The 12,717-nt window shown below is 41.0% G+C and overlaps 1 long non-coding RNA gene across 1 annotated transcript in view; it reads right to left on the bottom strand.

Moving 5' to 3' along the window:
* Positions 1-2,728: 2,728 nt before the first annotated feature.
* Positions 2,729-12,717, bottom strand: part of LOC138743067 (uncharacterized) — a 44,583-nt gene continuing 34,594 nt past the window's right edge. The window contains exon 4 of the long non-coding RNA XR_011344636.1: positions 2,729-2,853. This is a non-coding gene — a long non-coding RNA (uncharacterized lncRNA). The remainder of the gene's footprint in view (positions 2,854-12,717) is intronic.

Below are 12,717 nucleotides of genomic sequence, written 5' to 3'. Positions count from 1 at the left end.
GTCAAATTCCTCAAGTGATAAATGGGTCAGATTTTTAACATCAAAATCCATCTTTTTATTTCTCCACATCATTCACCTCTGACCTCAGAAAAGCATGGCCATTACATCCATCATTTGCAATAAACCTTATTGCAAGACATCTGACTGGCCCGGAATGTGACAAGATGAAGAGGATTTGGGGAGTTTCAAAAGAAAAGAATCAAGAAAAAGGGGGAAAATAAAGACTGTCAGTCTCGGGAAACAGTAAGGTAAAGAGTTTGTTATTGGAAACACATTCTTTTGTGCCTATCCACAGAGGCACCATGAATCACCACAGTAATGCAGTGTGCTAAGCACATTAGTATAACTTTCCTTAATCTATACTCCACAGGCAGTCAGACATTTGGCTACGATAAATGTTAATAGAAGAACAGTGCAAACAAGCAGCAGAAAATCATAAAAATTTCATTGTACAATGTAAGCCTTTTACGGTAATGTTTTTCAAAACTCGTAATCCCTATAAGGTATATATATTTTTCTTAAGATGGTTTTGATATTTTTTTAAAGGGGCATTTCATTGGTGCGGTCGAGAAAGTTCTTGCAGCGAATGTGTGTGACGGTGTGAATGCCAGCATAATGCTACTATTGTGTCACACAGATTGTTTCAATAACGCAAAATCAGATCAAAGATAGTCAGGAAAATACATGCTGAAGGAACGATTTGAGCATCCACTCAAAGAGCCAGCCAACAGAGCAGCCTTTCAATGAGGCTCTTGGTGCAATGGCAGCAGCGTGATTTCCCCAGTATCCTTCTCGCAAGCTGGCATTAACACAAAGGCTTCCCCCCACCCCCAGCCAACAGGCCTGACTGTTCCGATTAGGAAGATGTGTTGTTTTAGCATTAAGGGTAGCACGCCAATTAACACCATTTCTGAAAGGGTAAGAATTTAGGTTGCATGAAACAACATGTCTTCATTTGGCTCAGAGCGACCACGAAGTCCATTGACTGGGTAGTTTCTACTCTTGCATGTGTTTTAACCAAAGATAAATCAGGACTAATTCCAAAGACCTTTCAATCACACATTGCATTTAGAGACAGTAGCAAAATAATCAAATACAGATGTTAATCTTACAATCATTCCCAACCCAGCAATTATTCAGTTTTTGAAAGACTTCAAGTAGCACAGTATTAATCTGAGAATATAATCCACTTCTTTTCACAAATTGTGGGCAAGGGACATCCCATTAACAGCAAAGTCTGAATGACACCTTTAAAGTAACATAGATTAAGGAGCTTTAGAGGTTTGATGAATGCTGAGACAAAAGTACTGGTAATTAGGACAGAGTAAAAGAACTCTGAAACTTGCTCCAATTTCATTGCACTTTAGATCGATTGATTACAATTTAAGTAAATCTGTTTAGATTTATATTCATTAACTTGTTAAAGTTTGAACACCCCTAATCCTTACCAATTAATAAGAAATCAATTCAATTCATTTTAAAAGGGGGGAAAAAAAATCTCTGGATAAAAAGGAATGATAAAAATTGATGCAGCACTGCAAAGCACGGCCTGAACATAAAGTATTTATCTTGCTTTTTACTTTTCGCCTATTGTTAGATCTGTTGTGTACCATTAACTTTATACAATCCAAGACATATCCAATGGTGCTGTTCATAGTCTTTTACCTGGTCTATTTGCTGGAGAATCTTCAACATGCTGTAAAACAAAAGACACTCTGGGGGGGACTCTCTTTTGCTTTATTACATCTGTTTCTATTACATAACAATTAAGAAATCTTGAATCTTGAAACAAATGCCATTGATAAATGCTTGGGAAATGTCCCAACCTTGATTCATTTCAACCATTTGCATCTTCAACAGCTAAATATCTCCTAAAGCAGTTAGTATGGCAGGATTGGAGGATTAGCTTTACCTGACGATTCAAGAATCAGATGATGGTATGAAATAGAGTGTATTTTTTATATACAGTTTGCAAACGTGTAAACATTTTTTAATGTAAATTGCCAAATTCCCAGACTAAATCCCAGGATGATTTTTCCATAACATCATAAACAGAGGAAGGCAGATTTCCTCCTGTATTTCCACCAGAGTTGTTCAGAAGAACACATTTGCAGTCTTACTAGAAACACTAACACACAAAAAAATCACACGTTTGATTAAAATTTTGCCTTGCTCAGCAATTAGAAAAAATCCATACCACAGAAAGGTTGTATCTGATTCTCATTATTTATTTTTTGGTTTGCATTTAGTTTCATTGCAGTTGTTTTATCAGTAGTGGTGGGAAGGTAAACTCTGTGATGTAAATATTAAGATGTACAGTGTTTGTTGTCACATAAAGACATAAAGGTCCATTCTTCCATGGATCACTTCTACATTCATTATATTCTCAGAGTTAACCTGTCCTGATCCAAACATGTTGTCGCCAGGGCCAATGCGGCACATCAACAACTCTCTCAGAAGCCTAAAGAAATTTGACTTGTCCCCAATGTCTCTTAGGAATTGTTATGGATGCAGCAGAGAAAATATTCTGTCCAGATGCATCACAGCTTGGTACGGGAACTGCTCTTGTCCAAGACTGCCACAGAAATGCAGTTCAGACCATCAAACAAACCAACCATCTCTCCATCAACTCTGTCAATACCTTTCAATGTCGCAGGAAAGCTGCCAATATATTAAAAGACTTTTCCCAATATGGTACACTGTTTCTCCCACCCTCCCACCCCCGGACCAGCGGGCAGAATGTACGAGCTTCAAAACAGAACATTCAAGGACAATTTCTTTCCTGCCTTTACCAGGTTCTTCAATGGTAAAATATAATGCCCTGAACGATTTCACTGTTGTTTGCACTTTGACCTGGAAAACATGCAAACAAGGTTTTACATGTGTGACAATAAAGAATTCAATTCAATACAATTCAAAGGAAAAATTGAGAACAACTCAAATATCCATCAAACCTAAAACTCTACATCAGTTATCTGCCATTTGTCTTCCTTGACACAGATATGGCTAGGATCTAACGAGTTTTAGTGAGATCGGAGGATTTAAAATTTTTAGACATACAGCATGGCAACAGGTCATTTCAGCCCAAGAGCCCGTGTTGCCCAATTACACGCAATTAACCTACACCCCTGGCACATTTCAAATGATGGGAGGAAACCAGAGCCCCCGGCGAAAACCCATGGGGAGAACGTACAAACTCCTTACAGACAGCACGGGATTTGAACCCTAGTCCCAATGGAAGACACTGTAATGCTGTTGTGCTAACCGCTAGGCCAACTGTGCTGTGGTCAGAGAGCTGAGATCGGAATGTCTTGTGGCAGATTCTAGAGTTTGAAAACATTGGGTTTATTTTCTATTGATTGTTGGATAATGACACATTAACAACATAACATCAAAATGTATATAATATAATTGAGGCATTTCTAGCTGTAAACAGATTGAGTATTCCTTGCAGAGAAATTTACACTTAAAGATTTGAAAAGTTTCCAACAGTAGAAATAATGAGCTGGAGGGTGCTTAGTCTGACATACTGCCCACACTTACAGCTGCAGTTATCGGGAAAAGAAAACACAAAAGCTGCAGATTCTGGAACCTTGAGCAAACAGACGAACTCAGCATCCATGGGGAGAAATAGCCAGCCAATGGTTTGGGTCAGGACCCTTTCCCAAGACTGGAGGGAAAGGGATGACATCATGTATATCAAAGGACAAGGAAAGTGGGGGAAGGGCCCAGAGGTGATAGGACAGAAGGTGGAGAGACAGGTAGAGGCATAAGCCATTAGAAACGGGGAGGGGGGAAGAAATGTTGAAAAGAGAAGGGGACTTTTTCTACAGCAGTAGGTAGAGAGGGAATTAATGGAATCTGTTGGAGATGGAGGGTTACCTAAAATTAGAAAAATCCATGTTCGTACCATTCAGTTTAAGGCTGTCCAGAAGGAATGTGATGTGTTGTTTCTCAAATTTATATTTATGTATGGCCTCACCCTGACAATGGATAAGGCCAGAAAAGACATATTTGTTGTAGGAATGATTGGGGGACTTAAAATGGTTGGCTACAGGAAGCCACAAACATACCTACAAACAGAATGTAGGTGTTTATCATAGGGGATAGGTGCTCCAAGACTCCAAAATCAGTTCTCCCCTCCCCACTAACCTTTCCATCCTCTTAGGCACTTCCTGCTGTAACTACAGTAAGTGTGGAATTTATCCCAACATCTCCGTCCTCACCTCCTTCCAGGTGAGGCCAAGTTTAATATGCACATTGTCCAACATGCATTTTGCTGTAGCTGGTGCAGCCTCCTCCACTCTGTTTGTGGGTCTTAACTTGAGCTTTTTTCAGCCATCTATTTGAAGACCCACCCCCTTCCCGCAACATTTCCTTAACGACATGTCTATTCTTGGTCTCATTATTTTTCAAGATGTGGCCAAATGTAAACTTGAGGAATCATATTCCTCCTGGACAGCTTTAAACCCAATAGTATGAACACTGATTTTTCTAACTTTAGGGAACTCCCACCCCATCGGATTCCACTGTATTTATCTCTTATTTACTTGCACCTCAAAAAAATTCCCTCTTCTTTTCTACACCTTTCGAAATGGTTTCTCCCTCTCCTATCACCTTTAGCACCTCCCCGGCTTCTTTTTCCCTTTCTATAGATAATATCACCCACTTTCCTCTTCTCTTAATGAAGAGACCAGACCCAAGATGTTGACTGACCATTTCTACTCGTGGATGCTGTCTGACCTGCTGAGTTCCTCCCTCAATTCTTCATCAGCCGCAGTTGGCTGATGGGTCTCACCCATCACCCTGCAACCCAGTCATAGGATGGGTGATGCCCCAGACCCAAATCCAAGGCAGATTGGGCTGTGAATGGCAACCAGGCCCATGGAGACAAAACTCAGGCCCTCAGGAGTGAGGGCCTTCACTTAACAAAGGATTTTCCACTGTTTCTAAATGTCTAAATGCATCAACAAAGAACAGTTAAAATAATAAAGAGAAAAAAATGTTTGTAAAGGGAATTAAAACACATCATAAATAATGCAGTAAAAAATTCTTAAATATGATCAAATAAAGAAACATAACCAAAGAGATTAGTGAAATATTATTCTAATTAAGGTTGAAGTTAACATATGGGGATGAGGGTTAATTGGTGTATTTGGGGGGCATGGGTTCATGTGCTGGAAGGGCCTGTATGTCTAAATTTAAATTTAGTGAAAACTCTGCTTCGACACAATGCAATGTAACTGGCCCCCTCAGTTCAGCTCATTGTGAAGTTGCTACTGCTCAATAACAAGACAAGTACTAGAATAGGGTGACCATGATGCATTGGAAAGAGATGGCAGTGGCTAAGTAGTGAATCGCTGCCAACGATGAAACTCTATCTCGACCAGTATATTTCAAAACACTCTAAATGTTATGAGTAATTCTAATGAAAAGGAAATTATAGCTCAGAAAAAAAGACACTTGTTCTCAAGATCACGCACCAGGGAAATAGAGACGCACTCAAGGGGAAAATAGTTCCATTTAATTTGAGTTTTCACTTAAATAATTCACAACAAACTTTATAAAATGTGATAATGTCATGGCGAACCACTCCTGTTTTTATATCAAGCTCCTGACCTCATTTGTTCCAGCAACGCATATGAAAATCAAAGCCAATATCATTTTGGCAGTAAAATTTTTAAAAAGTACTCAATAAAGTTTTTTATTTCTTATAACATTCTGCTGAGATTCTTTTAATCTCCCATCATGAAATGCCATGATATCAGTGGGGCTCCCATCAATAAAAAAAATCTCAACACATATCACAATCAAGCAAATATCTTCTAAGTGCATCTACTATAATAATGGAAGAATATAGTGTAAAATGTTAGATAATATAGGAAACCCACAATGAAACACCATCCGGCCTGCCTTTGACACCATTTCTCTGAGAGTTCCAGTGCTCTCTAATGAACTACCACTGGGAGGTAGGAAAGCTGTGTCATTTCAGGGCTAAGTTTCATTATGAAAATTTGGGCTAGTGCCAGATCTACCTCTTCTCATTGACAGTCTGGACTCTAATCTGATGGATTTCAGATTTAATCTCCATCATTGGATTCCACGGGGAGGAAAATCTGAAAATCAGACTCTTCTTGTAAAACCAATCCTCAGTTTTAAACACAAGAGCACAAGGAAATCGGATCAGAAGAAGACCACCTGGCCTTTGGAACCTGCCCCGCCATTCAATATACCAATGACCGATGAGCCCTAAGCCTCAAGTTCCTTTTTGCGCCAGTTACATATAGCCTACAATTAATTCCCTCATCTTCCAAAAATGTATCTACCTCCCCCATAAATACCTCCATCATTCAATTTTTCACAATCCTCCAAGATAAGGGCAACACAGTTAGTGTAGCAGTTAACGCAACACGATTACAGGTTAGAATCCGGCACTGTCTGTAAGGAAGTTGTACGTTCTCCCCACGTATGCATGGGTTTCATCTGGGTGCTCTGGTTTCCTCCCACCCTCCAAAAATCATGCGGGGTTTGTAGGATAATTGGTGTATTTGGGTGGCACAGGCTAGTGGGCCTGAAGGGCCTGTCACTGAGCCATATCTCTAAAAATTTTTAAAAACTAGAGAATTTCAAAGAAAAACCACCCTCTGTGAGAATAAATTCCTACCCATTTCAATTTAGGAACATAGGAACATAGGAAGTAGGAACAGGAGTAGGCCAAAATTGGCCCATCGAATCTGCTCCGCCATTCAATACGATCATGGCTGATCTAATTTATGACCTAACTCCACCTACCTGCCTTCTCCCCATATCCCCTAATTCCTCTATCATGTAAAAATTTATCTAACCAAATTTTAAATATGTTCAATGAGGCAGTCTCAACCACTTCCCTGGTTAGAGAATTCCAAACATTCACTACTCTCTGGGAAAAACTATTTTTCCTCATCTCTGTCCTAAATCTACTCCCCCGAATCTTGAGACTGTGTCCTCTCATTTTAGTTTCCCGGGCCAGCTCAAAAAACCTTCCTCCATCTATCCTATCCATACCCTTCATAATCCTACATGTTTCTATAAGATCTCCTCCCATTCTTCTGAACTCGAGCGAATACAATCCTAGACGATTTAATCTTTCATCATAAGTCAACCCCTTCATCCCAGGGATCAACCTAGTAAACCTCCTCTGGACCGTCTCCAAAGCCAGTATATCCTTCCTCAAATATGGAGACCAGAACTGGACACAGTACTCCAGGTGCGGTCTCACCAGTACCTTAACCAGTTGCAACATTACCTCCCTACTCCTGAATTCAATTCCTCTAGCGATGAAGGCCAACATTCCATTTGCCTTCTTAATAACCTGCTGCACCTGCAACCTAACTTTTTGCGATTCATACACAAGCACTCCCAAGTCCCTCTGCACAACAGCATGCTGTAGTTTTTCACCCTTTAAATAATATTCAGAGAGCTCATTGCTGTATCTGACCCTTCTCCATTAACAAATGGCGTGAAGCAAGGCTGTGTTCTCGCACCAACCCTCTTTTCAATCTTCTTCAGCATGATGCTGAACCAAGCCATGAAAGACCCCAACAATGAAGACGCTGTTTACATCCGGTACCGCACGGATGGCAGTCTCTTCAATCTGAGGCGCCTGCAAGCTCACACCAAGACACAAGAGAAACTTGTCCGTGAACTACTCTTTGCAGATGATGCCGCTTTAGTTGCCCATTCAGAGCCAGCTCTTCAGCGCTTGACGTCCTGCTTTGCGGAAACTGCCAAAATGTTTGGCCTGGAAGTCAGCCTGAAGAAAACTGAGGTCCTCCATCAGCCAGCTCCCCACCATGACTACCAGCCCCCCCACATCTCCATCGGGCACACAAAACTCAAAACGGTCAACCAGTTTACCTATCTCGGCTGCACCATTTCATCAGATGCAAGGATCGACAATGAGATAGACAACAGACTCACCAAGGCAAATAGCGCCTTTGGAAGACTACACAAAAGAGTCTGGAAAAACAACCAACTGAAAAACCTCACAAAGATAAGCGTATACAGAGCCGTTGTCATACCCACACTCCTGTTCGGCTCCGAATCATGGGTCCTCTACCGGCACCACCTACGGCTCCTAGAACGCTTCCACCAGCGTTGTCTCCGCTCCATCCTCAACATCCATTGGAGCGCTCACACCCCTAACGTCGAGGTACTCGAGATGGCAGAGGTCGACAGCATCGAGTCCACGCTGCTGAAGATCCAGCTGCGCTGGATGGGTCACGTCTCCAGAATGGAGGACCATCGCCTTCCCAAGATCGTATTATATGGCGAGCTCTCCACTGGCCACCGTGACAGAGGTGCACCAAAGAAAAGGTACAAGGACTGCCTAAAGAAATCTCTTGGTGCCTGCCACATTGACCACCGCCAGTGGGCTGATAACGCCTCAAACCGTGCATCTTGGCGCCTCACAGTTTGGCGGGCAGCAGCCTCCTTTGAAGAAGACCGCAGAGCCCACCTCACTGACAAAAGGCAAAGGAGGAAAAACCCAACACCCAACCCCAACCAACCAATTTTCCCTTGCAACCGCTGCAATCGTGTCTGCCTGTCCCGCATCGGACTGGTCAGCCACAAACGAGCCTGCAGCTGACGTGGACTTTTTACCCCCTCCATAAATCTTCGTCCGCGAAGCCAAGCCAAAGAGAAAGAGAAATAATATTCAGCTCTTTTATTAAATATTCAGCTCTTTTATTCCAATGATCACCTCCATACCTTGCAACTGCATCCCTTGTTTAAGATTCTCCCACTTGTGGAAGCATCTTAACATCTCCTCTGTTATAACTTCTTTAAATTGGATATCCTTAAATGCAATCACCCCTCATTCTTATCATCTCTAAAGAGTACAAATTTAACTTTTTAAGCCATTTGTAAAAGTTCATCAACCTCATCCCAAGAATTAGTCTCATGAATCTCTTCCGAATGGCCTCCAATGCTTCTATATCCTTTTTAAGTAGAGAATGAAAGCTGTTATCAGTATTCTCTTTCTAAACTCCAGCCACTTAGCAATTAAGGGCAATATGCCAATTCTCTTCCTAATCACGTGATATACCTGCATGCTAACTTTTAGTACAAAAAAAAATATCTGTCGAGGAAATCAGCAGGGTCAAGCAACTTCACTGAGAGAAAAAGAATGGTCAACATTTTGAGTCAGAACCCTTCATTAAAATTCAATTGACCATTCGTTTACTCCGACTGATGTTACTTGATGCACTGAGTTCCTCCAGCAGATTGAGTTATGATTCTGGTATCTGCAATCTCTCCTGCTAACTTTTAGCATTTTATCAAAGGGACCTGCTAAATTCTTGGCTCGTGCACAGAGTCGTAGATTCATACAGCACAGAACAGGAGCTTCGGCCCAACATATTCGTGCCAGCCGAGTTGGCATTCTGGTGCAGATCCATTTTTCCTGCAATTAGCCCATAACCTTCTAAGCCCTTCTTATCCATGTACATGTGCAAATGCATTTTGAACATTGTAATTGAACCCACCTCTACAGATTCCTCTTGTCATTTGTTCCAGGCGCAGACTAGCCTCTGAGTGAAAAGGTTGCCCCTCAGGTCCCTCTTAAATCTTTCCACTATTACCTTAAACTCATGCCTCTCTCTACCTGGTAAATATACTGGGAGTAATCACTTTACTCATGATTTTATAAATGCCATAAGCTTTGCAAATCCACCCTGACCTAAACTGTTCTCACTTCTCATTCCAATTTCCTCCCCTTTCCACTTATCCTTTGATACCTTGATTAATTAGATGCCTGTCAATCTCCTCTTTAAACTCGCCCAATGATTGGGCCTCCACAGCTGTATGTGGCAATGAATTTCACAAATCCATGATGAAACGCTCAACAAAATCCACAACAAAATCTCCTCAAGGTTACCCTCAGCTTTCTATGATCTAGGAAGTAAAAACCCAGCCTATCCAACCTTTACCTATAACTCAAACTCTTCAGTCCCGGAAGGTATCCTTGCTGAATCTCCACGTCATCTCTTCTAGCCTATTCGTATTCCCTCCTACAGCTGGGCCAACGAAAGCTGCATACAATATTCCGCGTGGTCTCACCAATGACTTTTCCATTCGTATCATGCTGTCCTAACTTTGGTACTCAGTACCCTGATCAATGAAGTTGAACCTCCCAAGTGCCACCTTCACCCACCTTGTCCACCCAAGTTACTACTTTCATGGATCTGTGCACCTGTACCCCAGGTCTCTCTGTCCTACCATACTCTCCTTTTACTATGAAAGTCTTACCGCCTCACACTGGTCAGAGTTAAATTCCTCTATTCTCAAGGATCCCCACCACCCAGGTCATGCCCTCTTTACTGTGCAGGAACCTGAAGACAAGCACTCAGCAGCACAAGGACAGCTTCCTCCCCTCCGCCATCAGATTCCTCAGTGAACAATGAAACACAGACACTGCCTTACCTTGATGTTTTCTTGCACTATTTTTATTTATTTTGTAAGGTGGTTTATATAAATGTTTGCACTGGGGTGCCACTGAAACACAACAAACATGGCACGTTCATGACAATAAATTTTGATTCTGATTCATTTGCTATTCCTTGACCTACCTTTCCCATGGATCTAAATCTAGTTGTAAACTTAGATTTCCACTACACCACTAATTTTGGTTTCCTCTGCAAAATTACTGATTGTATTTGATGCTTTGCTATTCAGATCGTTAATCGAGATAACAAACAGCAGTAGACCCAGCACCAATCCCCACTAGTCTCAGGTCTCCAGTCAGGAAAGCAACTCTTCACTACTACCGTCCGACTCCTTCCTCTAAACCAATTTTAAATCCAATTATCCAGTTCACCTTTGATCCCATATTTGCACTCATTTGTATTCTCCCCATTTGATCAACCAAACAGTGGAAATAAAAAATGGGGCTGATTGTAAAATAGCCGCCAGTTCCCTCTCAATAATTCTGTTATTTACCCTTGCCACCATGGACTGTAAATAGACATTGATGGATTAACAACGAAGTTAGTATTGGAGGTCTGTTAAAAAAAAACACTGTAGAGGGCCTGAGAGCAATCAATGACTTTCAAACAAACTGATCTGTTGAACAGCCTCCCATCTGTTGAAGACATGTGAAACGCTACCGTAAGAAGGCAGACAACATCATAATGGACCCCCATAACCCTGTTCACAACCTCTTCTTGCTGCTACCTTTGGGCAGAAGGTACAGAAGCCTGACGACCACCATCATTTGGTTCAAGACCTTATTTGATCCCGAACAGCTACATGCTCTTTAATCTCACCATACCACCTTAACCCTAATGATAAATTACTCCTAGACCACCAAAAAAAAATCTATCTGCAATTTTGCAATATCACCCTTTTCTTGCACTAACTGAATATTTACAAATTGGGTTCCTCCCACTGACTCCTGAATAAAGGCAACTGTGCCGCAGCCCCCTCCTCAGTCCAGGGCAGTCGACCAGCATGAATGGACATCATTCTTTAGTGAATAAAAGCCGATCAGTTTCTCTACAACTTCTTGTCTTTGAAGTTATTAATGGTGCATCAACAGGGAAATAAATGAAGGATTAGGATTATTCTAAATCTCAATAGAATTGATGGGCTGAATAGACTCTTTTATCCCATGAGGAAATATATGAGAACTGAAGGAATGTACCTAGATCCTACAGCTCCTTGATCCATGCAAGTACACTGCACTATATCTCAACAGACAAATCAAACCCAACCAGTACAATAATCTCCCCCAGGAAACAAAAACCCCATACTTGATGGTCACAAAAATCTGTTAACATGAGATATGCCCAATCCACACCTGCTGCTAAAACTGGACCTTGAATTTGTCAGTCAGTAGTGTTTCTTAATTGTTAGAGTAAGAACGGCATTACAGAGTTGCAATTCCACGTGTCCTGCAATGTAAGTGAGTTGAGAGAGCATAGAATCATTTTTGCTCTGTTCGTTAGAAAAATGTGAATAGACAGTGATGCAAATTTAGCTTTTACATTGTGGTCCAAACTACATCAGGCAGTCTTCCCACATACAACATTGTCCTTTGGGCTATAAATAACATCAGGTTGTTTGAATCTCTGTGTAATGATCTGTGGTTATCATTAGGATGAACTATTAAATCATTAAGAAGAGATGGAGAAAGTTGAATGGTGTCAGTGCTCTCATTTTGAGTTCCCCCACAACCCCCACCTTTACTTTCTATGGACTTCCTCAGAAGACAGTACATCAGCAATAAATGCCACAGTAGGGTATGTTGGTTGATTTAAAGGCTGATTCTTGGCTTGAAAGCAGATGATGAGATGATTTGACAAAGAAAACAATAGGTTGAAATTCTATGGACTTAGTGCTGACAGATTCTTTTTGAAATGCTAGTTTGCTTAAAAATGGACTGTTCTTTAAGTATTTAAAAATCCATTCCCTTTGTATTTGAAATACTTAAAATGTAATAGAAGGCTGTGAGAGATCTTAAAGAATGGAATTGAACAGAAGATTTCTGGTGCAGTGATAAACAATCAGTGCAAAGTTGTTTCAGGTAGTATTACAATTGAAGTACTTCTCAACAGACTCGTCAGTCTTTTAATTGTCGCATGTCATAATTTTTATATTGTGTAAGATGCAGCTGTTTAATGTAAAAGATTATATTTTGCTTTTTCACCTCCAAATAAATTCCCATCTTGAGACACA

This window comes from Narcine bancroftii, chromosome 9 (genome assembly GCF_036971445.1).
Source record: "Narcine bancroftii isolate sNarBan1 chromosome 9, sNarBan1.hap1, whole genome shotgun sequence".
Classification (NCBI taxonomy): domain Eukaryota; kingdom Metazoa; phylum Chordata; class Chondrichthyes; order Torpediniformes; family Narcinidae; genus Narcine; species Narcine bancroftii.
Note: the sequence above shows the minus strand (reverse complement) of the source record. Positions and strands in the feature narration are given on the sequence as shown.